Source organism: Python bivittatus, unplaced genomic scaffold (genome assembly GCF_059951505.1).
Source record: "Python bivittatus isolate LINGU-HERP-01145 unplaced genomic scaffold, Pbiv_v1 ctg000980_np1212, whole genome shotgun sequence".
NCBI lineage: Eukaryota > Metazoa > Chordata > Lepidosauria > Squamata > Pythonidae > Python > Python bivittatus.
The window spans coordinates 24,463,810-24,489,964 of record NW_028277125.1 but is presented as its reverse complement, the minus strand read 5'-3'; the positions used below and the strand labels follow the sequence as shown (position 1 = coordinate 24,489,964).

At 38.2% G+C, this 26,155-nt stretch overlaps 1 long non-coding RNA gene across 2 annotated transcripts; it reads left to right on the top strand.

Annotated features, from left to right (window-relative positions):
* LOC148213558 (uncharacterized) lies at positions 1 to 25,338 on the top strand. Of its 2 annotated transcripts, XR_015794399.1 has the most exons (5): positions 1 to 66; positions 10,201 to 10,248; positions 12,547 to 12,620; positions 15,996 to 16,027; positions 16,355 to 25,338. It is a non-coding gene; the product is annotated as an uncharacterized LOC148213558 (long non-coding RNA). The 2 variants fall into 2 exon arrangements; XR_015794398.1 differs by having other exon boundaries at positions 12,547 to 25,338.
* Positions 25,339 to 26,155: the final 817 nt, after the last annotated feature.

Genomic DNA, 26,155 nt, shown 5'->3' with positions numbered 1-26,155 from the left:
CAGGAATAACCACAAACAAATATCGCATCTCCATCTGTGTATCATGCTATGCTAGAGATGCATACAGTAAGTTGAAAATAACTCATGGTTTCAAATTGTAGTTTGCTGCTGTAAAACAGACTATGGTTTATTCAGGGACCCTTGAACTGTAATCAAGAGGTAATCAACCAATCAGCCCACAAATTGTGGGTTGTGTATGCTCCGGAGGTCCTTTTTCGCATAAATTTCTCACCAGTACATGAACATCAGTGGAAAACTGTTTTGGAATCTATATGTTACATTTCTATAGAATTAAAATAACAATTAGTTCAACTTAAACATTATTTTACATCAAATGGATATGTGTGAATCTTTTAAGGAATAAATTGGTAGGTTCAATTAATGACTGAAGTATGGCTCAAAGTAAAACATGGATTCATATGTTGTTGTTACTCTAGTGATTTATTTTTGGATGAAAGTTATCTTCACTTATTTATTTTATTCTGAAAGACTCATCAGTTTTATTAATGTTTATGTTCTTTAGAATTATAAACCAGCTATTAGAAATTAACAAGAGCAGAAGGGAAATATTGATTGATATGAAAACAGATTGTGCAAAAAAGGAATACTACAATGCTGGAGAGACATGCATTTTTAGTTGATTATATAAATGTTTGAGAAACACCTCTCTTATTTTTGAACAAAAATTTTATTGCCCTAATTCATTTTGGAAGATTAGAAATTTACACTATATATCCTGTTTATATGCTTAATATGCAACTTTTCTTATTTTTAAATAAACTGATTTCAATGTTCAGAATTTAATTGTATAATATACCATAAAACACACACATATATTCTTATTTCTTTCTGTCTTCTTGTATATGTGTGTTTTGCAAATAATGAAAAATAAAAAATTTAAAAAGTAAGGTATGTGGAAGAAAGAGCTATCCCAGTCCTGAGCTCTAAATTCTTACATTGCTCTCATAATCTAAAACAGCATTTACAAAACAAGAATGTTTGTGCCCTGACTAGATAGGAAAGTTTGTGGCCTCCAAACTCTTAACCCCTCCCTAACCCTGCAAAAACCGGGTGTCAAACTTTGTACTCAAAAGTTCTCTAGTCCAATATTTGCCATTGCTAAAGATGGCTGGGAAAATTGGGGCTGTAGGTGGCTTCATTTGGCTCTGAAAGCAACGGATAAGACCCAGAGTCCTTCCAAAAGTTGCCACTGGATCATAAATGTTACTAAGACAGAAAGTGAAATTATTGACTACATGGGAAATAAGTACATTAACCATGTTTCATTTCTCTCTACCCATCTCTTTTCATTGTGGATCCCCTTGCATATTGTCTAAAGATCAAATGCAGCCCTGGCCATGAACATTTATACCCGTCCCTTGAATAAACCATGATCCAATGTGTTGGAAGGTTCCACATTACACACACCACTTACTGAAATAGCCCATGTTCTGTGTTTGCACACTCCATACACTGCCCAAGCAGTCTCAGTTTGCAGAAGATGCTGGGCCAAAAAACCTAACCAATATTAAACTAACCAAGCTCAGCATGTTCTATACTTGCAGCAATGAGATTTTAACTGGCCAGGTTTGCACCAACCAAGCCAACAGAAGGCAGTTGGTTTCAGCAGAGAGAAGAGCTGGAGAATGCACTCAGCCTCTAATTTCTAGCGAGTTTTCCTTTCTGCCTTTTTTCTGGCAATTTGTCTTCAAGCTGATCTCAAGGCATTATCCCTTGTCAGCATTTGGTATCAGGATGAACAGCTCTACAGAGGAAGAAAGGGTGAATCATCGTTCATAGTACATCTGAAACAGCTAACTTTTTAGCATATGCTGGGTTGACAGCCATAAACTCATGGAGATATGTAGGCATGGGGTTTTATTTCTCTCCATTCTTCCTCACCTTAGTTGTAAAATGTAGTTAACTAATCTCCTGACTATCCAGATATGATGGGAAGATCCCTTGAAAATATATCAAAAGAAAACAAAAGAAATCATGATGCCTCCTTCTGGACTGGAATGGGGCAGCAGGGCTGAGGGAGGGTATTTAACTCTTCCCTCTCACAAAGTTGTTAATGATTATTTGTTCCACAAAAAAACAAAACAAAAACAGGCCTGTACTTTTTGTTCCATGGAGTTATTAACTGTCATGGAATTTTGCCAAAGTAAGGAGCACAATACTGAGAAGAACCACATTTATTGTTGGGTGCCTGCTTTACAAGAAAGAGGGACCCTGAACAATGAAAAGCAAAGATTTTTATAGACGTTGAGGGCTCCAAGGTGGGAAATCCTAGAGTTCTGATTTGCTGGCCAGTTTGGGCAAGCTAGGCAGATCCTTGTCAGTATACTTGGGGTGAGTTTGATTGTTAGGCAAAATGGGCCTTTCAGGAGGGCAGCATTGCTGAGGAAGCCCGTTGTTGAAGGAGGTAGAACGTTGAGGTCATCAACAGATTGGAGATAGCACATTGTGGTTTTTTTAGATTGCAATTCCCTTGTAATGGTTGCCCTTGGGCTGTGCTGTGAGCTGGTGAGGAGGCTTCTATTCTTTGGTTTTGTTGGGATTGCTGGGGGCTTTGTCTGGGGCAGGGAAGGTCAATTTGGGCCCAATGGGATTAGGCAGAGATGAATTGGGTTTGACCTTGGTCATATCCAAAAGAGTGGGGGTGGGAGGGTGGGATGTAGTCTCCATTTGGTTTGTTAGGTTTATTTTTTCCAGTACAAATAGTAGCTTCAGAGGAAGAAGTGAGTTGTGGACATGGTTTGTGGGGAGAGAAATGATTGAACTTTTCCCATCACTGCCATGGCTGTTTTAAGAGCTTTAAAACAAAGCAAAGAAAACCAAAATGCCAGGCTGGACCTTCTTTTGATGTTGGTTCTAATCTTGGCCTATCCCTCAGACTTTGAACCAAATGAATGAACTACTGTATTATGAAAAATATCAGGGATGTATGGGGGAAGGTTAAGAAAGACAAGATGGCAGCCGCAACCATGAGAAGTCCTGCCCTTTTTTTTTTACATGTGTGATTGAGGCTGTCATCTGACTTTTCTGATCTCCTCCCAAGGACTGAAAAATATGGAATTTCAACTAGGCTACACCTCCCCTCTCTCCATTCTTCAGAATGGCTATTTTAACATATTCAGTGTGATGTAGTGGTTAGGGAATGGGGGACACCCAGGTTGCAGCCCAGCTTCAGTGAGTTACTCTGAGTCTATTTTTCTCTCTTGGTCCAACCTCCCTCATCAACTGAAGGAAAGGCGGGAAATGATGATACCCGACCCCTTCATTCTCATTTTCCACAAGCCAAAGGCACTGGATTGCCCCACCCTGTATGACTGTCATTGTGAGTCAGGGAAAGGCAACCCACTTGTATGATAAATATCAAATAAGATGTTGGAATGATGAAAGGACAAGAAACACAAAAAGGCTATGACTTGCACAATTTCATATGAGCCTCTGCCTCCTTCCTTACAGCAGATTTATCATCTGTTCAGATTATGCTCAAACTCCTGCTATAAAGAGATTTCTGAAATCAAAAGGTGAACAGGATAAAGCCTTCCCTTATTACTTTGATATGGGATACTTTTTTTAGCTTGCCATTTACTCTTCTGGGTGACACTGATCACCTTGGCATTAGCTTGTAAATAGCTTCTGTCTTTCTTACTAATAGCAACTTGAACCACCCACGTGGCTTCAGCCTAGCAGGGGGGTCTGTGCTTATCACACTGCAGTGCAAGGATTTCTCTCTGGCTTTTGCAAATGGCTTTTCAAAGATCCAACTTCTAAGAGTGAATGAAAACCCAGAGGACTTCCAGTCCTAAAAATAGCAGGAACAAATGGGTTGGCACAATTTATTTCAGGAATGTATCCTCACTTCTTGGGTGGCATTCCTACTCGGTGCACTGGAATAATAAGTATCTAGCTCCTTGAGGGCTCTAATTATTTAACATTAGACTGGAAATGTGAAGCATTTCAGGGCTTGCTTGTGCAAGCAATTTCCTATAGAACCTTTTGTATAAACATAAATCATTTGACTTTCATGCTTGTGTTCCATCAGGTAGATCTTTGACAAAATTAAATGAGATGGAGATCTGGAAAGTGGTTGTGATGTATCCTCTGGGGTTGAGCAAGTTGTTTAAAAATTGGCCTCAGAGTGGAAATGTAAAAATCTAGACTGTTTTACTTTAAAACACCTTAATTTAAAATGCTCCTTAAAATGAGAGTATGGAAGGCAACCCACTCTTTATACTGGAGATGAGAGAAATAGGCTTTTAAAAATCATTTTGATTCAGAATGATTTTAAAAGGTTAAGTTTGAAAGATTCATTTTGCACTTATTTTTAGTTTAGGGGCTAACTTAAGGAATGAGAATGCAGCACAGCAATGCTGCTGGAGTGGAGGAAAAGCAGAGTTCAAAGCCACTCTTAGAAGTGGTGATTCCAGTGTCTAAGACCACACCACCTTTCTTCCTGCGGACGCTTCAGCCCAGGTCATTCTGCATATCGCAAGCAATCCAAATGACTCCTATGGAGACACCTAGTGGGGTTAAGTAGAGTAGCCATATTCTACTAGAACTGTGCATGCTTGCATGCATTAACACTGCCTCTGTGTGGCTCTAAGGATGGATGGATTTGGAACAGGTTTTACCTCACTTTTCCAGCCTTTGGACTGGGAGGTAGTATATAGCCATTATTACAAGCATACACACACACACACCTGGAGTTAGTGTGTGTGTGTGTGTGCATCTTCCATGAATTTGCCTGTAATCACACATCCAACTTCCTAAATCCACCAACACTATATATGTATACACTCACACACCTGGAGGTGGTATGTGTATGTGTGTGTATATCTTCCATGAATTTGTCTGTAATCACACATCCAACTTTCTAAATCCACCAACACCGGTTGCTTCCTCCTTAAGAATACAGGTAAGTCTCAATTAATATGGTTAATGAATCCCATGAAATGGTGACATTTTTAGAATTTGGACTATTCAAAGTGATATGTCTATGGAAAATAGGGTAATTGGTTCCAGCTATTCAATAGGCAAATAAAATGTTTAAACATAAAAGTTTATATATATATATATATATTTATTAATGAAATACTGTGTAATAGTAAAAGAGGATAAACCCATATTCAAAGTGTACCTGCCATCTCCTTTATTCTGCTGTAGTTCTTCAAAATAACTCTTCTTTTTTGAGCTTTCCTTTTCTCCATTTTTTCTCCATTTAACGACAATTCACGTCTGAAATTCCAACAGCAACTGCGCACGCCCTAGCCTCAGCCATGCACGTGCTAGCCTTGCACTAACTGAATTCTGGCTCACGTTAAACACAACCTGGTATCAATTTATAAATCGCACTAAATCAGATTTCACCCTATTTGAACTTGCATTAATTGCAACCTACCTGTATAAGAAAAATGATGGTCACAATGTGTCAAAAATTAAACTCATATTTAATGAAATTTGTGGGCAGTAAGCTCTGTGAATAAAAATTTCTTTCAATGGGGATGGGAGTGCAGTTTGGGATGGACAGAACCATGTTTTTATTCTTCCTTCCCTGAAGATTAGAAAGAGTAATGGAGGCCCATTTACCTGCTGGTTCCCCCTGCCCCCTGAAATGTATTCTGTGGAAAAAAAACACAAGTGTAGCAGAAAAATCTCCACAAGGGACTTTTAGGAAGTATTTCTGCAAGAAAAGTAATGCAAGTTCTAGTTACTCTTCCAATTTTCTCCATTCTTCCAACTTTTCTAAGGTGCTACACTATAGTCCCATAATTATCAACGTGCTGGATGGGGATCAGAAAAGTTGTAGACCAACACATGTGGAGACACCAGGTTGGGGAAGTTTACACGATCTCCTTCTAATTGTTTGGGTGTTTCCATAGAGTTACAGATATGCTCAGCAGAAGCATAGGAGAGCTTTCACAACCACTCTCAATGAAGGCCTTCTCTCACTTTGGATGTTATATGAAGTAGCTCAGCTAAGCTGAGCATAGGCTATATGTTGCATAACTCATCAGTTTTAAAATTGCTTGACCAACTGCCAAAGTACCTGGGTTAAATTAATACCCATTCTGTGTTCATCTAATGAACCCTTAAAAAAAAAAATCTTTTCTTGTCTGTGGAAGATATATGGATGGACAACAGGGTGCTGGCCCTATGTATTAGGAATATTGTCCACAGAATCAAATACTGTTGCTATTAATTTAAAATATGTCCCACTTTTCATTTTGTTAAAAACCTCATAATGTTTTACCATAATCAAAACTGCAATAATGTAATTCAGTAAAATCAATCGCTGGTAAACAATTAAAAATGGCTGGGGAGTTCTGCCAGTTGCAATCTCAATATAGTTGGAGATCAACAATTTCTCTAAGGCTGAGGAAATTCTTTAATTGCTGCCTACTCTAAGTGAAGTGGTCATTTCACATAGCTGTCTCCAGTGGAGACCTCTCTCTTCTAAGTTTCAGACATGAGATAAACACTGTGTTATTTTCTCAGTCTTTTAAATTCACTTCTCCCTGAATATTGAGCACATAAGCAAATAAAAAAGTGTGATTAGTACAATGGCCACAAAGAAGAACTGCCCTTTCAAGAGTACCTGAGAATATGTAATTCATTCAAAGCGTCATGAATCTAGGTCTGACCCCATTCATGCGCTGAGCAAGCTAGTAGAGAATATATAAATGAGGGACTGAACTAGGTAATGATCACCTTCTCATCACAGTCTTGATCTCAGTTAAGGGCTACACATTCATGATTTGCACTGAAAGAAAAATCAGTATTCTCCTTGGCATGGTGCATATGTCTCCGTGTGCATATAATGTGTGGACTAACAGGTACGAATCCCTGCCACCTTAGCCCAAACATGCATGTCTTCATTATAGAATGTTCTAAGTCACAAACTGGGATTTCAGACATATTGACCACACTGTTCTGTGTTGCGTAAGAACAATATATTTCACCATTAATTTTGGTATAAATACTGGAATCTTAATTGCTGCTCCTACAGCTGATTGATGAATTAGCCTAATTAGCAGATTTTCATGGGTTGCTCTTATTTCTTTGCTTTTGTTGTTGCTGTACACGATTGTGTGTCTTTTATTGAGCCTAGGGGTAAATTGTTTGATTTGCCCCTAGGCTCAATAAATTTATCATTAATTCAATTTATTATTAATTACAATTACTTTGTGTAATTGGCAATTGATGTGCTTTGTGACCAGTTTGATTATTTTTTGCTTATATTTTGATGATTTTCTTAATGGCTTGCTGGCTTGTAAGAGCTTGATATAGCAGTCCCCAGGGAAAGGCGAGGGGGGAGCTGGACTGATGAAAGCACTTTTGCAACATGTATGGTGCTCCTTTTGTACATGCATTATAACATCATACATCCACCTGCAAGAGGCAGACGGGACAACCGGCATGTAAAAGATGTCTCAGCTCACAAAAGTGGGGATGGCATGAGAAACGTTTCAGAAGAGACCCTCCCTAGTTTTCTGGAGAATAAAAGGAAAGGAGGGAAGAAATATTTTCAGTCTTGCAAGATTCTGTTAATTTAATCTTACTATAAAGATAGAGCTAGTACTCCTGGTTGTACTTCTTGTCTGGACTACCTTGCAGGGCTAACAGTTCTACATTCATTCATTCATTCATTCATTCATTCATTCATTCATTCATTCATTCATTCATCCATCCATCCATCCATCCATCCATCCATCCATCCATCCATCCATTAATTATATCAATTTATGTAGCCACCCATCATGTAGTTGTGACTCTGGGCTGCAAATGTAGGATTAAAAACCAACAGAAATATAATGCAAATAATAATAATAATATTAATATCAACAACAACACAATAACAACATAATGGCACCAAGAACAATCTAACACAAGCCATACAATGATAGCATACTAAGAAAAGTCACATCAACAGGCTTACCCAGCCTCCAGACCCATGTCCAAGGGTTGGAGCCAAGTGACTCTCAAGAATAGGTGTTCCAAATGGAACTGCCATCTAGAAGGCCCCTTTCCTGCATCCCACCAGATGGCACTGTTTAATAGATGGAACCCAGAGCAGGCCCACCTTTCTTGTGGAAAGTTTAAACTGATTTTTGGTATAATTGTTATATTTTACCAGTTTGATACAGTGGCATCCATAGCAGGCCATGATGACAGAGACATGACAACATGCACACAATGTCATCATAAGGCAAATCCCAGCTCCACGTACTTGTATCCTGATATCTGAAGCAAGGATTGAAGTTGATTTGTGTCATGCTACACGTTTTGTCACTCACTCTTCTCCCCCCCCCGCACCCTGGTGGATGCCCATGAACTGATTTTAGCTGCCCTGTTTATACATATATACAGCAAAGTTATCTGTAAATAAATGACCTTTGCTTTGAAATACTGAAGCCAAGAGCACACTGCAAGATCTCCTTAAGACACAGAGTCAACTAATGCCCAATAGTAATACTTGTTAAAGAGCAACACATATTTACTGCTTCAGTAAGGTGGGTCCCTAGCTATCCTAGCTGAATAAAGCAGTTGATTGGTCTTCTCATTTCTCAATTCTTCTCAGTTATAGGAATCCACAGTCCTGTGGAGATATGCTCAGAACTGGCAAACCAAATGAAGATCAGTAATTTGTTCCCTCAAGCCATTACTTCATATCACAGAGCCATCAGGAATGCATACAACCAGAAGATATATACCAGAGTATTTTCTGGATCAGTTGCTTTTCTTTGGAATATGGATCAGTCGCTTTTCTTTGGAATATTTTGGAATATATAATGAATGTGGTGACATGGAAGATGTCAGGCTGACAGCCTGGGGATTCAGTTCTTTACTAGACAAGTAGAACAGAGACCAGCAGTAGCCGGTGTTGGCATCATAATTAGTCCCATGAACCACTGGACAGGGGAAAGATGAAAACTGAGTGCCATCTAGTGCTCAGTGAGGGCAAAGCAAATGCAAATTGATGGTTCAAATCATCAAGCTGCCAAATCTTATTTTAAGGGGAAAAAAGATAATAATATTGGAGGCTTGAACCACTTCCCATGAAAATTATGTGAAATAATTAAAAGCAAAAGCAGCTGTCCTCCCCAGGAGGTAAAAACAAAATAAAACCCAAATCCATATTGAGGCTGGTATTTATGTCACACCTGCATCAAATCACAGTATAAGGTGGAACATGGGAATAATCTACAGGTATGCAAATTGAATCTTATCAGGTACAGATTTGGAGGTATAGAGTGTTAAGTTAAAGCCTTCTTTAAGTCCAGCTTGGCGATTTCATGAACAAGATTATAAAGTCTTCTTGACAGCAATACTGAAGTGGGGGACCATTGCCTCCCTTTGTAATTTTTTTTAAACTTCCCAATCCAACCTGTAACATTAGAAGTTCCTGGTTAGCTCTCATCCCAGGTCAGCAAGGCAATATTTATAAAAAAGCTGGGTATCATTTAGGAAATTGCACTAGATTAAAAGAATCAATAGAAGTTGGTTATTAGGAGCTACGTGCTCCGAAATTACAAACTCAACATATGTGATAGAAAGTCCTTCTTGTCCTGAATAGGATCTCGGTTGAATAGCTAAATTTGATATTTCCCAAGTTACAGACAAGCTACCATGTTGACCAAGGAAAAACCCAATGTTGTACTAAGGCTATATCTTTATTATGACAATAGTAGCTTTGGAATGCTAGCATTCAGATTTCTAAGAACTCTTCATCAGGCAAGATAATGAAAAATCCAGGGGCAAAAAGGAGGAAAGGAAAAACATATGGCCAGTTTATTATGTCAGCATCAAATTACTGTTTTAGATGGAGCATTTGACTGATATCCAAACTGGATCCCATCAGATATTAGAAGTGGTATACAGTTGTACCAAAACTCTTTGAAAGTTTGCTGGAAAGTTTAAAAATATAATAAATAGTATAATTCAATTCATCTAGAAGGCATCAGTTTGGAGAGGCTGTAATCCTATACTTAATTTAGCTCTTCTTAAACATTTGGTGCTCTTTTAAAATAGGTGTATTATATTCCTGAATGAATTCCTGGAGGTATTATGTCAAACCAATTCTATTGTATTAACTAGTAATACTGCTTTTATTTACTTATGTCACATAGTTAAACTTTTTTCCAATTCCTTGTCATAATGTTAAAATGTTTTCTAATGTACCTACTGCAGATGGAGAGATATCAGTCATCAAGAAATCTACTCTAAATAAGGTGGAAGGTTAGTAAAACCAGACTGGGTTGTCTGTAATCTGCAATGCAAATAAACGGAGGTGGGGCTGGGGGTTCAGCAGCACAGTCCTGACCATCATCTTGACTTTTTTGACACCTCCCTCTCCCCCCACCCCCAATGCCACTAAATGTAGAGGATGCTGTTTGGTATAAGAAACTTCTGAAGCATAGGTAAGAGTTCCATCTGATGGTGTAGTAGAATTTTATGTGCCTTGAGGGTTAAGGAGCTGTGAGCTGGGGAGCTGGTTTGCAAAGAGCCAAGAAGATTTGAACTTAGCTGCCTCTTAATCAAGTAGATCTTTGGCTGCAGGCTTTAGTCTTGTCTACTGATTATATAAAGATATAAATATAGCTATAGATAACTACCTATTGCTCTCCAAATATGTCCTACTATAACTCCCATGATTATATTTTGAGAATCATGGGAATTATAGTCCAGGGACTCCAAAGAAGTCACCAAGTAGGAATAGATATATGTGGAGGAGGACAAGCATAACAACCTGCACGTATATAAATGTATTTTGATTATTATAACATCAAAATAGTCAAAATACATTAAAATTATCTCAATTATGTTAATTCAATGAAATTCAAATGTGAAAAATCAATGCATTATCTGATTCATGATATATTTCTAACTTAAGAGCCCTTAATATAGTAATTAGTTTTACATATAGTCAACTCTTGCATATATTTGTATTGTTATATTATGAATTTTAAGTGCCAAGTATTGAATTAAGATGCAGTGGCAGAACAACTGCTTTAAATCAGAGACCGTTTGCTTCCTTCAGCAGTTTCCTGGTAACAAAAAGATCATGTGCTTCTCACCTGCGTGTAGCATCAAGAGGATTTAATTGCTTTCAGATCTTCACCATGGAGGCAATTCCCATTGGTTTTGGGCAAAAATTCATAGAGATGATGACATCTGTTGGATGATTGATGAATCATGGAGATGCTTTCAAAAACATTGTACCATTGTTGTTTTTTGAGTTAAAACATTTCTCAAGAAACGCCTGTGCAAAGATAAGATTGTAGTATCCATGCAGGATTTCACAGCAGCCACCTCTGAGAAGATCTTGTCCTGTGGGAGGAAGTTCATGCTACATGAACTGTATCTAACTGAAGATAATATTCTTGGAATATTTGCCCAGAAAGGAATAAAAAGAATGAAAAATTCATATGAATCTGATAAGGTTCTGAAGTCTGGCATCCTTGCCTGCCATTGTAAAGAATTAAAAAGCATAACAAAACCTGTTCACTTTTAATAAGCAAGATATTTATGATTCTGCTTTTATAGCAATATGCAACAAAAGATATTTCTGGCACAAAATTAAATCTGGGTTTGCAGATGGGTAATTCCTTATTTAGATTTCTTTAAAAAAAAACACTTCTGTTACTATCATATTGTAAGATAAAAATATAATAATATAAAATTATAATATTGTAATATGACAATCATATCATATTATAAGATAAACTGTAATTTTCGGGGGGGGGGGTTCTGGAGAAAAAGCAAAGAAAGTACCCAACTTTGGTGGTTCTTGAGAGGTAGGCTTTTAAAAATCAGATCAAAAGAATCCTTTTTTCTTCCAGCTCCATCTCTCTTTGGTTATGTAGCGTGGAAGTTGCAAAGGAGGAATTCAAAACCATGTCTGATAGGAGGAAGATGAAGCACTCCCTGCCTTCTTCCCTAATTTCAGACAATGCACTGTGAGATTACCACTGGGCCATCCCATAATGTATTATTCTGAGGACACCTTCTCAGGTGATGCATAAATGGCATATGGTCAGCTGGTTAGGAAACAGTAAGTTGCAATACTGCTACAACCAGGGAAGGTGCTAAGGAGAGAATAGGGGGAATCAGTAGAGGGGTGGCAAATCTTCCTGCCTCAGGTGTTAGTTTTTCTTCAGCCACCCACGGAGCTGATGATAATAGGCAACAGGAGAGCATCACACAGCTGGGGCTTTATTTTAAATTTCCACAATGTTCTGAGTTAGCATCTTTCTGCAGCCTTGTCGGAAATTAAAAAAGCTCCTTCTCGCAACTATCTAGGAAAAATATTAAAGTGGAAAAGAAGTCTGGTTTTCTTCAAAATATGGAGTGCACTTTTTCAAGAGCTGTGCTCCACTTTTACAAAAGCTCTTCAGACCATCCTTTTTAGCCATGTATATGTGATAGACCTCTTCTTCTTCTTCTTTTCTACATTCAATCAGGCCCATTCAGTTTTAATAGTGATTTTATGTCTTTTTATCAGATTTTAACTGTGTATATGTTTTTCATTGTTAGCTGACTAGAGTGGCCTGTGGGTAGAAAGGAAGATGAGATCATCGTCATCATCATCATGTAGCAGCTACCTAAAGGTACTGCATACAGTACTGATTTCAGCCTAGTGGCTATACTGAACAAATATGCCTAAGTTTTATGCTCACATCAAAGAATCTGAACTAGCACTTGATAACAACTTAATGTTTGAATTGCTTCTTCCAAAAATATAATATCTGAGTGGATGAAAACTGTATCTTTGTGGCATTTGACCTACTAGAGATCTTTCACACCTCAATGCCATCATGGATTAAGAGATGGATTAAATTGCAATTAGCTACAAGAGCACCAGTTTTAGAGAATGCAGACAATTCATTATCTACCTCTAAAATGTTGGATGCATGTAACTGCTGTCCATAATCTCATGGATTTTCCATCCTGACGATTATTACAAATAATTAAGGCTGCAATTCAAGCCCATTTGGAAGTTCATAGTGCATAGGAAACATAAATATAGCCCCACTGGCAGAACAACAGGCTGTGTGAAGTTCCCACACATACCAGTGAAAGGCTTCTTCGTTTTTTGGTTGTTGTTCAGGGATGGGCAATCCCCATATGATACCCTGTCTATCACCGGAGCTTCCTTCAGCCCCCACTGCCAACAATTAGAAGTAACTTCCTGCTATTGTGAGATGAGAAACATGCAATTCACTGGTGTAAGCTCTAAAATAGCCTAATATAATTTTGAAAGGAGAAAAAGAAGACCCCCCCCCAGCTTCCTTTCAAAGATTCCAGAAAAAAACATTAAAAAATCCTGACACAACACATGCATGTATGTGTATCTGTATGTGTATGAGAGAGAGAGGGAGTATCCTGTACATTTTGTATCAACATCATGTTCTCCATGGCCCTTGCCTTCCTTTCAAATGTTAGATGCAGTTAAGATGATCCACAATGGGATCATCTACACAGATGCTTCTGTGTAGTCCACAAGCAAATCATGTGAATGTGACACTTCTATGTTCCTTTTTTACATTTAACAGCAAAGTGGCTGCATCATCATGCATTCTGCTTTTCCTAGAAAGCTTCTTAGAAAGCATGCCAGAGAAAAATCATGCAGTGTAGGACAGTCATGAGTTCTGCAGATGAAAAAAAAAAAAAGTTGGGTGTGGGGTGGGGTAAAGCTGGATCAAAGTGAAGTTGAGGAATACAAAAATTGGTGGGAATCAGTTAACACAGTTATATGTCATGCTATATAGAACTGACATGGTGGTCTGGATTTAGACCTTTGGCTGGCCTCAGAATTACATTGTATACTGTCCAGACAGCTCAAGTAGATTCCGATAAAAATCAAGCACAGACTCGACCCCTTATAGAGCAGACAGAGTGCTCGAGATTCGAGTTTCACTTGTGACACAGAGAAGATGAACAGAGTATAGATGAGATTCATTCCTTCCACATGAGTCATTGTGGAATAGCTAGCCATACAAATTCCAAGCTCAAGGAAGCCACAGCAGCAGTTTGAGGCCCAAACAGGATACACTAGATCAAATTCCTAATCAGGCAGAAAAAAAACAAAACCAATTTTCTGAACTTCTTTAAAAAGTGTATATTAAGCTGTTCAGGAAGTTGTGCTCACACCAATTGAAAAATTCAGTTGGTTAATACTGGAGCAGCACTTCTAGAGATCTGATTATTTTGATTTCCCTTTTTTAAGCCCTATTTTTTTTAGTAGAACCCTTTCTACTATTTTTAGTTGAAAAGTGGGACATAAGTATTGTAAAGACATAAGACCAATGGGTTCTTATAAATCAGAATCCTCAATCCAGTTGCAGAAAAATGTGTCACCCATATAAGGCAATCACTGACCTATAACTTGATGATCTACAATGTGCAGCCCAACTCACCTCACAAGGTTGTTGTTGTGGGGAAAATAGGAGGAGTAAGGACTGCTAGGTTTGCTCACCGCCTTGAGTTATTTATAAAAAATAATAAAGGCGGGATTTAAAAAATCTAAAAAAAAAAAACCCTACAGAGTGAAACAAGATATTTCTGTTGTTGCTGTAACAGACTAACAGATTGATGAATATCCTGACTGTATGCTCTCTGAAAGCATGCCTGCACTTTTCTGAGCAGTGCACACCAATATTCTTTCCTTCCAATCCCCTCTTTCTAACTCTCTGTTAACCGATGTCCTGCACACTGTTTATCTCTACTGTTGGAAAACAGTAACACTGGACACTTTGTAGCTCTTTTTCTTTTAACTTTTGAAAGTGATTAGACTGGCTGCAAAGGAGGGGAACAAATTAGGACACAATTTTTGAAAAGGCAAATCATTGCTAAATTTGGAAATCCTCCAGACTACTGGACTTGGTCCTGTACCCAATATTCTGACATCACAGCTGGAAATCATCACTTGTGGCTTCTAAACTGACAGATTCCACATGGAATCTGAAGAGGTTTCCTTGTGAGTTATTATCCCGTGTGGATTCTAACAGCTGGTGTGTGTCTCTTTTCATCCTTTTGTTTATTGTAATGATGGGCACTTATGTAGTACATATATGAAGTCATGATTTAGTTAAAGTTCTGCATTCATTGCTGTGTGGTAGAAGAATGTTAAGTGCCTGTTTAAATTTTCTGTGGAAAACAATACAAGTTAAATATGCTTTGATCAGCCTTGCATATACCCAGAAAAGCCTTCCTGATTCAATTAAACTCAGGTTATTGCAATTAACTCTGATATGTCTCTTTACTGGGCTATGCTAGTCTTTATAAGCAAGCAGTGCTAATTTCCAGGATTTTCTTAACAAAACTTTCCTACTTCTCTGCTGTTCGGTTCAATTCACAAAATCCTCCTTTTCAGCCAGCCTCTATGGCCACACTACAGTGAATTGACTGCCTAATTGTGTTTCATAAACCAATCTGTGTTGCCCTTTAATCTCCAACAGCTGCAAGAACCAGATGAGAAAATGGTGACAAAGAGAAACAGGAAACTTGCTTCTCTTTAAGCAACTTTGGCCTTTGGAGGAAGGAAATAAACTTGACAATAGTGTTGGGCTAAGTCTATATTTAGAATCATATAGTTTGGTAATCAGTGTGATAGTCAATGGCATGCCAATTCCTATCAAATGGCTCTCTTTATAGCCAACAGATTAAGTTGCTTCGATGAAGGATTTCATATTAGATTTTTGAAAAACTTTCCAAGAGAGACTGGTGTGTAATTTTAGCTTTGGGTATAAGTTTCAACTTCCAAGTTCATAAACCCTTGTTGGAGCAAAGCAGCTGATGGCTCATTAAGCAGTTTGATGGACATTGTCCTTTGTTCTGACCAAGGTCGTCGTAGTGCTGCTGGAGCAGCTATATGGTGTTATGGGGAGAGGCTGTTTAAAAATGTGGAACCTGTAAAAAAAAAAAAGCAACTGATTTTGTTTACTTACTCTGGTGTATTTTTTTAAACTGTGTATTACTGTCAGGCCCAGCCCAAGAACAACGAAGAAACAGTCCAGTTGAGTATAGTTCCTTTATTTGCTTACACCTTACTGACAGAATCTTGCCAAACTAAATCTATACTATAGCAACTAGTGGATATACCCTGGGAGATTCTAGGGAGTGGCTACCCTGAACCTCTTACTCTTCCCACGCTCCCCCTGCAGACTATGTTTTCTTTTCTTTCCTTTCCCCTCCTGGAATGCACCCCCCTTCCTGATAGCCTTGATCTCCCACATCAGTTTCCTCCTCATAGATACATTCCATCACAATTACTAATGTTACTCTCTATTGCATTTCCCCCATTTCTTTATGCATTTATTGAATTCTGCACACTGTTTTCCAGGTAACCATGGGCAACTTTACCAAAAAATAATTTTTCATAAATCCTATTCAGTACATTTGAACAATAAAGGAACAAGCAGTCAAGAAATATGCCACGGACTAGTACTTGATAGAACATCCATGAAGGCCTTGGAAAAGATACTCAAATGCCATGATGTGTGTATACCTACAAAGATCAGAATCATGCAAGCCATGGTATTCCCTGTGACATTCTAAGGAAGCGAAAGGTGGACTTTAAAGAAGCAGGATAGGACTCCTTTGAACTTTGGTGTTGGAGAAGACTCCTAAGGGGAAAAAACAAAAACAAAAACAAATGGATCATCGAACAACCCAATCCAGAGTTCTCACTAGAAGCACAAATAACCAGGCTCAAATTATCCTACTTTGAACACATTATGCAAAGACCTAGTTCTAATGCTGGGAAAAGTAGAAGGAAACAGAAGAGGATGACCAGCAGTAAGGTGGATGAACTCAGTTATAGTGGTGATGGGTGCACCATTGGAAGACCTGAAAATCTATCTATACACTGTACATGGGACAATTCTGAAAAATGTCTAAAAGTTGGAGTTACTGCTAACCAGAGCAGGAAATTTAAGGCCTGGAAGATCTGCACTGGCTGCAAGGTGTTAGTGTTGATCTTTAAAGCTCTGTAATGCTTAGGGACTTCCTATCTGGGGGCATCCCTTCCTGTTTTGAAACTGTCATGTTGTTAAGATCTGCAGGAGAGACACTTTTAGCGATGTCCCCATTGTCAGAGCTCACCTCTCTGGCATGCAGGAAAAGGCTTTCTGCACTGCTCCCAAGCTACAGAATACAACTCCCTTGGGAATTGTACTTGGCCCACTCTCTCTTAGAACATCTCTTTCACTGGTCTTTAACTGTTAAACTAATTTAGTATTCTTATGTTATTGTTAATTTTATTTGTGCTTTAAACTTTTTATAGTTTTGTTTTTAAATTTTATTTAGTTGCCTAATGACTGCTCAACTAGGGCAGAAAGGCAAAGTATAAATCAAACAACTGGATCAGTCAGTAATACTGGTAATGACTTTGGGCCCAAGCATTTGCTAGAGCTTTTCTCCTGTTAGGCACCACCAGGCCTTTGAGATCTTCAGGGGAGCTGAAGTATATCCTACTTCCTAACACTCTCTAAATCCATGGAACCCATGTCAAAACAGTCTGCAATTATGTCCACTTGAGCCACTGTGAGAATTCAGGATAAACTAGCCAGAACCAGCCAACCAACCCTACAGCTCATCAATAAGGAAGTGAAACAAATGGTTTTCAGTCAAGGTCCCATTCTTCATCCCTGCCATGCCTTCTACTACATTTGGTTTTGCAAATAAAAAAAAAAATCAGTAACTGAAAAGCTGCTGCAAAGCTTGGTGTGAGGACATTAAGGTGCTATGTCAGCTTAGCAACTGTTGGGGAAAAGGGTTAAGGAGTGGAGATGTAGGGATTGGCAGGAGTTTCTGCCAATGGGAAGTCCTCCCACTGCCAAGGCCTTCAGGGGCTAGCTTCCATTTTGCAATTAGAACTAGGCTGCAGCTGAGCTGGCAAGAAACTGACGTGCTGATGCAATGGGATCACGGGCACAGCATGGCTCCAGAAGCAGAGTCAAGCTCCTTGTGGAAATGTCAGAAGTAAGCAATCCAAGGTTTGGGCCTGGTCCACCCAGAAGCAGCAAACTGTGTCTGGATTGTATCACTTCAGGTAAGGCTTCGCTGTGCCTAAATACTCCCTCCTAGAAAATGATGCCTGCAAGCAGAGGACATGACACTGTTAAGAAGATGACTATGATATAATTTTACTGCCCAATTTTTGCAATACAGATGCAGGGACTTGATTGATTTGTGTGTTTTTCCAAATAAAATCCCATCCTATGAACTTTTGCTTGCAGCTTGAAATAGGCAATCCAGATTTACTGCCTTGCTGGAATTCAGAGTAAGTTTCAGTCCTGACACCTCCCACACCCATGGCTTATTCTTTTCTGTTAAGCACGTGGTCAAGAGTAGACGCTTTTTTTAAATCCTCCAAATGTTTTTGTTAACGGCAACTTTTCTTTAGCAAATTTCTAGCACCTGCTTTCATATCCTGCTGCTGTGAATTTTTTTTAACACAGTCTGAGTTGGGGGAGGGAAAAACCCACCACTGTAGTTGTATAATATCTGGGCTGCAAATATCTGTGGGACCTTTAGACTAGATGGCAGGAAAGAGTTTTCTGTATCCCTTTGCTGCTGTCTAGCAGTTGTCCAGATGTTCACAGCTATATGTTGTATTCTTTGCCTGCTATATATATATATACACTATAAAGTAAGGCCAAGTGGCCTCATTTGTAAAATGTGTTGTCACCTAAACTGAGGTGGATCAAAAGGAAACAGAAAAGTGTGAATTAACCTGATGATCTCCAATCTGATGCTCTCCAGATGTGTGGGATTTAGATTCCCAGTCTGAGGGAGCTGGAATAGGGGTCGATTGAGTGCATGCATGCATGCATGCATAATGCTAAGATGGGATATATTTTATGTTTGCCATCCTTTTATTTCTGTTTTAAGATTCCATCTTGTAGGCAAGCAAAGGAATCAGACTTTGCTTGATCAATCCTTGGGTTGTTCCCTTCCCTTTTTTAAATCAGGTCTTCCCTTGTACCTCTAGTGATTAATACAAAGCTTGGATGGAGCACAAAAACAATGGATATAAGTTTGTTATGTCTGAATGAAGCCAGAATCTTATCAGTACTCAAGCTCATTCTCTCTCTCTCTCATTTGTTATTTCCATGGGATGGGAATAACATCCCATGGAATGTCAAGTATTCAAGCAAACCACAATTAGGTAAGATAAAACCTGCTTTAAGATTATTCATGAGCCAAACCAGTGATTCATCAGATGCATTAGCAGCACCAAAAGATGTGAGGTTTTACCACATGGGTCTATAATTGATATTTTTACTAATTTTTTGCCATTTGAGTAGGTTGCAGGTTAAATTTACTGAAGGTGTACTTTTATCCCTTAACTGGCTGCTCTTTGTGTGGAGTAGAGTTTTTCTACATTAAAATTAATTTCTGCTGACAAACTCAGGCTTGTTGAGTAAAGGAAAAATTCAGGAAGACTATTTATTTTACTTCATATGAACAACAGGATTCTGGAAACTTCTGCACTTAGGAATAAATTAACAGGACAACTTCTGGTTGCCTGAGAAATGAGCACGAAAAGTTGTTTTTTCAGATGTAACCCCCATTATTATTTAGAATAATAACTTCCTTTTATTAAATTTGGCTTTATTTTATAATTGCCCAAAGTTATCCTGTTTGTTAGGAATGAGGTAGTAAAAATATAACTGTAATGCAAACCAGGTACAATCCTTGTAGAAGTACTCATAAACCAAGACAGCCATGATTCTTTGTCTAAAGTGCTCCATTACTTACACTTTTAATGATAAATATATTAGTTACATACAGTGAAACTTTGACTTCATTGCAATGCATTAGTGAGCAGACCCAGAAATCAATTTTGCTGTACCTCTTCCTCCTCCTCCTCCTCCTCCTCATAGTTCAGTGAATTGGGTGGTGGGGGCTGTATCTGAGCTTCTTCCAAACATTATTTGGATGTTCTGGACTTAAAGAATGTTTTACCTCTTGTTACCTTGGCAACAGAGCTTGCATATCTCTGTCAAGGTCATTTTTCTTACTTTCGGCATCAGGCCTCCTTCTGCAACTCCTTCTTTCTTTTTCCTTCTGGCTCTCTCTTTCCTGTAGGCAGGAGTTTCCTTCTCTTAACATGACAGACTTTTAAAGCAAAGCTTTATATAAAGCAATAAATATCCCCTGGTCAGGCTAAGGCTTTCTTTTTAATAGACAAGAGCCATGGTCTGGCCTTGCTGTAGTTTTCTTTTGTTGTCTCTGAGTCTTTCTATCACACAGACAACTCTCTTTCTGAATTAATTCCACTAAGGATCTTCCCTGAGTTTCTTCCAGTTCTTTGTTCTGGAATTCCAGTCCTACCTGGAATTGTAGTTTGATTCCAGATGAGCTTGAATATCCAGCACTAGCCCAATTCTAAACTCTGCCTTCAAACCAGAAGGCGATAACTGAAAATGCCTTTGGGGTTCAACTGTAATACACAATGCAACCAGCAGGCTTGTGCTAAAAAAAAAAAAAAAAAATTACAAACTTGGATTACTTTGGATCAACATTTGTAGAAGCCATACAGCTGACAAAGGCTTTGCAGCACCTTTGTAGACTTTATTACCTTAATTCTCAGATATGACATTAGTTGCACTATCTAGAACTACAAGTTGACTTTCCAAGACATTATTGTGTAATGGAACACAATAAATATTGCAGTATGAAGGTCATATGAAGCATAGGTTGATAGGTCAGGGGGATGTGACTTCTGACAATTTGACTGACACTTTCTAAATTACCAAAATATATGCAGTTCCATTTTAAACAATGTTTCAGAGTTACAGAATCCACATCCCAGTCCCTCTTGAATGTTCATGGGAAAACATATGTTCAGACTTCTTCAGTTTGAGCTGAAATATCTGAGCAGCTGTAGATAGTTAATTTATTGGTGGCTGAATGAAAAGAACTCTGATTCGTTTCCACTGTTTCCAACAGGTCCCAGATGAAATTATACCTTCAGTGCATTTGTCAAGCATTTCAGACTTCCTAACAGGAGCAGATTAAACCTGTACTATTCCCCACCCTGGGAATGGCAAGAAGCTGCAGTATGCAAGTATCTCAAGACAGGCTTTCCACTGTTCCCACCCTGTTACCCTTCAGAAATAGGCAGCTGATGTACATTTTTCAACATTAGTAGCAGAAAAGTAACTCCCAAGACTGATATCGTGTGAAGCAACTTTCAGTCAGGGAGGAATTTGCAAAACTGAGCTGTACATTCCAACAAAATTGCAGACTGTGATGGGTATGATATGCCAAAATTAATAATCCCCCTCCCCCTCCCCCGCAAATAGGGCTAAAACTATATAACTTTCCTTCAGACTCACACATTACCAGATTCATCTTCTTTAATGCCTAGGGTTGCAATCCTAATCACGCTGGGCATAAATCTCATTTGATTTTAGGAGCCATTGTTTTGAAGAGGCACTCATAGGGTTGCACTATAGCAGCATTATTCACAAACAGGGCATGATACAGTTACATACTGATCAGCTTTAGTTCTTTGTTCTGAGTGGATTACCCAATTTTCCAATTACACATTGTTTCTTCCTATTAGAGAAATTGTGAAGCCAGTCCTGCAACATACGTACAATTAGTGATGCAGTTTGCGCCCGTTATGTATACAGTTTTAAGTTTGTGATGTAATGTAGTCACTATTTATCATCCTAGAGCAAGCCAAGGCTTTGTTCACAAAACCCACTCTGGGGGGCCAGCTTGTCTTACAGGGATTTTAGCACCCATCACTGCTGATCACGTTGTAATCAAGATGCCTACTGAAAATCAGAATTGCTAGTTGAACTGGGGCAGGAAGTGTTCATGCCAAGCTAGCTATTTATGGGACCTGAGTAAATGCTGTTAATCTCCTTTGGTTGAAAGACAGCTGGCACAGTCCAATGGCCTTCTACTCTGAATCAGCTGACTCATGGGGGTCACCAGGGCATCTGGGGCCTCTACAAGTTTTAATCTACAGCAAAGGTGAAATAAAGTGCTTTCTTCTTAGCACTTGTTTTAGCTAAATAAAAAGTACATATGAAAGTACTTTTTGTCCATGTTCACCCCATGGGTTTAACCAAGCCAGTTAAACCTAATAGCTATGTTCACACTTTTAGTTTAGTTCATCTTTAATCTCGTTCAGTTTCGTGGCCTAGTGTGCTGTGTAAACCCAGAATAATTATCTTATGGACCAATGCATTTGGGGAACCCAAAAAAGGGGCATTGACCTACTTTAAACTTGCATAAATGTAGCCTTTGCATTTCCTGAAGAAATATTGTCCAGGTTGTTCTGGGTGGAGAAGCACTATTTTGTCCACAGATATGGGCTATTTTCAATACATCTGGCAAACAGTGCTTCTAAAATGGTTTGGAAACTGATAGCTAAGCCTTGGTATCAATGTGGTATGGTGCTTAAGGTGCAGGATTGGGACCACAGAGATTCAGGTTCAAGTCCACTCTCAATCACATGAACTCATGGAGTGACTTTGGATCAGAATCTCAGCTCAGGTTGCTGCTGCAGGGACAAATAGAAGGAAGGAGTATCATGTACTGTATACCACCTTGAGCTCCTGAAGAAAAAGTGGAATAGAAATCTTACAAAGGAGTGAATAAAATCCATGAGCTGGCTAAACATGTTGCTTCTGGAAAAGTGCCTCTTCCATATGTCTGGAATCATAGTAAACTTTTGATTGAGGAAATATGTACTTATTTTGCTTATGTAATTCTGAATTTGCTTTTTCCCAGAATCACCAAACTCAACCATTTAGCCCAAACAGCAGCATTATATAGCAAAAAAAAAAAACAAAACTCCAGAAAGGAGCACACATTCAAACGGAAATGGCTAGTTTTATTCCACATTCCTCCTAGTTATGATGCATACAAATGTTTACAATCCTGATTTATAAATACCTGCAAGGCTGGTTCTATTATTATGCAGAGTAGGATAGCTACCTCAGGTAGTGAAGACTGGGAGTATCACTTGACTACCCTCAGCTTTGGAGGGGGATCTATATACATCACATGGCCTGCTTTTGCCCAAAGCTTGCAAAGCTTGGTGCTCTTAAAGGCAGAGAAAGATGCTCTTCCGTTGCCAGCCCAAACAGCTTCTATGTGTGGACTAGTGTGTCTTGGCAAGAGTGGTTGAAAAAATATCTTAAAAGACACCAACTATTCTTTGGGCAGTATGAAAAATGGAAAAGCTGAGTCTAAATTGCATCCAGGGCACTATCTGCCAGAGATAACTGTGAAGGGGGGAGGAGGGAGCAGAGGTCTTGACCAGGATGGATTGTGAAAGACGTATCTTTTTCAGCATTTGACCTGTGTAAACACATCTAAACACATACCCTAATCAGGGCCTTAATGCAAATATTTAAAGATCTACCTACTACAGATTCAATACTGGGAGACCCTGAAGAATTCTACAGCAAATTGCAAGGATTGCTCAATGCAGGTTCAAGAAAGAATGAAGTACTGCTTATGGGGGATTGGAATGTAAATGTTGGGACAAATGGAAGAATCACAGGAAGTTGGATTGGCTAAATACAATCATGCAGGAGCTAAGATAATAGATTTTTTCAAAGAAAAATCTTTATTGTTAAAATCTATCAATTAACATAAATGCAGTCTCTAGACATGAACATCACTGGATGCACATCAGAATTAAACTGTCTACATGGGATTTGCAGGGAAGAAATGGCAGACTGAAGATGGCTCCACGAAAAACGGAGCTGATGATTGCAGTAGAATGAAGAGCCAGCAAGTAGACCGGCTCTTCCATAATTCCTCTGGACAAGGAGAGGACTTGAGATCACCCACAAGTGTTCCAGACAGTTGCTCCTCCCAAGGAGACAGCAAGACAGTGGTCGCTGGCAGGTTTAGAGCACTGAGAGACAAGGGAATAGCCATCTTGCTCAAACCATGGTCAGCACCTTTGAAAGGACACAGGGTTTGCATAGTTCCTTTTGGAAATTGCTTGTTAACTGCTTTTCAGCTATAGGAACCTTTGGATTGACAAGTTTTACAGCAGTGGGTGAATTTCCTTCAATCCTTAGTGCAAGAAGTTTTAAGTACAAGTTTAAGGACTTTAAAAAAATCTTTTTTTTTTTTTTGAATAAACAGCAAAAGGCCAATTAAAACTTTAATTTTAGAAAATTGCAAACAGACCAAATGTCCAAATAAATTTGAAATAAGATTTAGGAATTAATTATAAAGAATCCTTCCCATGGGAAAATGTTTTTGTTTTGAATTCTTTTTAAGATAAGACTTTAAAGATAAAAAACAAAGGTAAGACTTTAAAAATTGGGCACTAGAGGGAACTAGAAGGAATTAAAGATTACAATTAAAAGTCTAGTAAGGCTAGAAACCAGGAGACTGAGAGTTCTAATCCCACCTTAGGCATGAAAGCCGGCTGGGTGACCTTGGGCCGGTCACTCTCTTTCAGCCCAGCTCACCTCACAGGGTTGTTGTTATGGGGAAAATAGGAGGAGAAAGGAGTATTAGGTATGTTTGCCATCTTGAGATATTTATAAAAATAATAAAGGCAGGATAAAAAATATTTTTAAAAAATCAACTTATAAATACAGAATGAAGCAAAAAAGAAAATTAACATTGGACATATTGAAGGATATTTTTGAATAATGGACCCAGAAGTTAATTTTAAGAATGTCTGCCTCTATTGCTAGACTGTGTTTAAAAAATATTATGGAAGAGGAACAAGTTTTACCTGACAAGATTGAGATTGATCTGAAAGTAGATTTAAAAATGACAGGCTACGTCATGGAAAAAGATGTTATACAAAAGAAACCAGTTGATGTCTTAATAATAAAAAGGGAAATACAAATAACAAAGCAAGAGAGTGACCTGGATAATTTTCTTATACTAGATTTACAAAAGAGGCTTGTTAAAGCTTTGAAGAATTTTGTGAGAAGGAACAAAGAAAAAATGAAAAGAAATCAAGTTCTAGGACATTATTTGAAGGGACTAAAGATCCAGATTGTTAAAAGTAAAAGGAAGAAATATAAAGTTGGTTTATTTGATCAAGGTTAAAATAGATATGTTGTTATTTCTGGTAACCCTTTAAGGACTTTTGCTGACCAGGACTGAAATGACAAGGCTTTAAGGATTTGTTTATAGATAAGAGATGTGATATGGGAAGAAGAGATCATTTGTTGTATTTTAAGAGAAGGTGATAAGTTACTAAAATTGTTTATACTTGTTCTGATGAAGGGGGAAGTCATTTCTTTATATATTTCTTTTTCTTTACTATATTCTTATATTTTCTTTCTTTTCTATTTTTCTTTCTATTTTTTTCTATTTTGCACTTTCTATTTTTTCTATTTCTTTTTTTTCCTTTTATTTAGTTTGTATTAGTTTTTATCATTGTAATTGTAATTTTTAATAAAATTACTATAAAAAAATAAACTGACTACATAAGAGAATACTGAAGATATAGAAGCGTAATCCAGATTCTTCCAGGTGCAAATTGTGGGATAGACCATAACTGATATCAAATATATAGATTGATCTTAGAAAATTAAAGAGAGTAGGTATGCTATCACGAATTGATCTGGAAGACCTGTGGTCAGAATATAAGAGCCATGTAGGGAACTAATTTAGTACACTAACCCTGCACAAAAGAGAACCAGAGGAGCTATGGAAAGATATACTGTAAGAGACATTGTGAAAACTGAGGAAAATTGCCTAGGGGTTTTGACACCATTTAGTTAAGCAAAAGACTTAGAAAAGTTAATTATGAATGTATAAATGAAAAGTGAAAACTCAGGGTTAACATTAAATATTAAGAAAAGATAACATCAATCGACAAAGAAGTTAAGTTTTGTTTTCTTGGCCTCTGGATGGACAGTGTGCTGGGAAGGACAGAGGAGAATAATTCTAGGCAGGAAAGCATGCAAACTTAGCAAAGATAATGAAGGCTGTTTTTTTCAGTGAACATTAAAATAGTGAAAGCCATGCTGTCCCTTGTAATGCCTCACTATGAAAGCTGAATCTTGGGAAAGAAGATAGATACTTTCAAATTCTTATATTCTTAGATAGATACTAAGAATATCAGTCGTTTGACTCTGGACCAAACTGGACTGACTGACTGTTCTCATGAGGCAAGCAGAAACTC